Raw genomic sequence first — 1,742 nt, 5'->3', positions numbered from 1 at the left:
TGCCACCATAAACATGATATTGAACATCTTTATTGTCCTTTGAAGTTTCTTCCTTCTTCTATGCAGGCAATTCCCAAACAACACTGGCTCCAGACAACCCAAGACATACTTGATGTCATTGTAAATTAATTTGGTATTAACTAAAGTTTCATATAAATGGATTCATACAATATGTACTCTTTTCTGCCAGATTCTTTTGCTCAACATAATGCGTGTGAGATTCATTATGCTGTTGTATATAATGGTAGTTTACACTTTCTTTTTGCTGATAGTGGTCAAAAATATGGATGTACTATTGATAATTGTATTACTTTCAATTTTGACTAGAAAAAACAGAGCCACTCTGAACATTTGTGTATAAGTCTTTGTGTGGACATATATTTTCATTTTTCTTGGGTAAAGATTCAGGATCACAATTGTTAGGTCATGTGATAAGTATAGGAGATACTGTCAAAATGTTTTCCATAAAGGATGTGCCATTTTACATTCCCACCAGCGATATATGATGATTCCAGTTATTTCACATCTATGACAATACTCATCGTCAGTCTGTAAAATTCTAATGGCCCAAATTAAAAGTGAAGTGGATATATACTGTATCTTACTGTGGTTTAACTTTTTGTATTTCCTCGATGATTAATGATGTTGAACATCTTTTCATGTGCTTAGTGGCCATTTATATATTATTTTATATGAAGTATCTGTTCATATATTTCACCCATTTTTAAAATTGGATTATATGTCTTATTCTTGAGATTTTAGAGGTCTTTATATATATTGGAAAACAATTCTTGGAAAATATCTATATCTGTATATCTATATATCTATACCTAACGTGTGTGTGTGTGTGTGTGTGTGTGCCATTTTGGGACTTGTCTATTGATATTGCTAATAGTAAATTTTTAGGAGCATTTTTCATTTTATTTTCCTGATTGATAAAATCAATTAAGTATTATAATTTTCTCCTTTATTTTACATACTTTTTGTGCCCTTCCAAGAAATTTTAGCCTAACAAGATCAGACAGATTTCCCCCCTTTTCTGAGTGTGTGTGTGTGTGGTGTAAGATGAGCTGAGGTTCATTTTCTTCCTTATGCATATCTAATTGCTTCAGCTCAATTTGTTGAAAAGGCAATCTTTTGTCCATTGAATTACCTTGGCCTCTTTGTTAAAAGTCGATTAACAAAATGTACATAAATCTATATGTGAATTCTATTTTCTGTCACTGTTTTGTATGTCTGACTTTTGCAAATATTACACTTTTTAGTATACCCTAGCTTTATAATAAATCACAAATTCAGGTAGTTTGTTCTCAGACTATTTTCTTTTTCTCCCTTTCTTTCTTTCTTTCTTTCTCTTTCTTTCCTTCCTTCCTTCCTTCCTTCCTTTAGGTGAGGCAACCCTTAGTTGACCTCATAGATTGCAAGGAACTCATCAGCTTACAATCCCTTATTTTTTATTTTTTACACATACAGTTCCTGGTCTTCCAAGGTGGTCTCCCATTCAAGTACTAACCAGGCCCGACCCTGCTTAGCTTCCGAGATCAGACAGGATCGGGCTTGTTCAGAGTGGCATGACCGTAGACATTCTTGGACTATTTTCATTTTCAAAATTGTTTAAATTTCCATATGAATTTAACCAAGGAGTTGAAAGATTTGTACACCGAAAACTGCAAGACTTTAATGAAAGAAACTGAAGAAGAAACAAATGGAAAAACATTCTGTGTTTATGGATCGAAAGAATT

General features: G+C 32.8%; 1 pseudogene; it reads right to left on the bottom strand.

Moving 5' to 3' along the window:
- Nucleotides 1-1,464: 1,464 nt before the first annotated feature.
- Nucleotides 1,465-1,583, bottom strand: LOC111746401 (annotated as a pseudogene).
- Between the last annotated feature and the right edge of the window lie 159 nt (nt 1,584-1,742).

Source organism: Pteropus vampyrus, unplaced genomic scaffold (assembly GCF_000151845.1).
Source record: "Pteropus vampyrus isolate Shadow unplaced genomic scaffold, Pvam_2.0 Scaffold186, whole genome shotgun sequence".
NCBI lineage: Eukaryota > Metazoa > Chordata > Mammalia > Chiroptera > Pteropodidae > Pteropus > Pteropus vampyrus.
The sequence above is the reverse complement of the archived record's forward strand: the minus strand, read 5'-3'. Positions and strand labels throughout refer to the sequence as shown.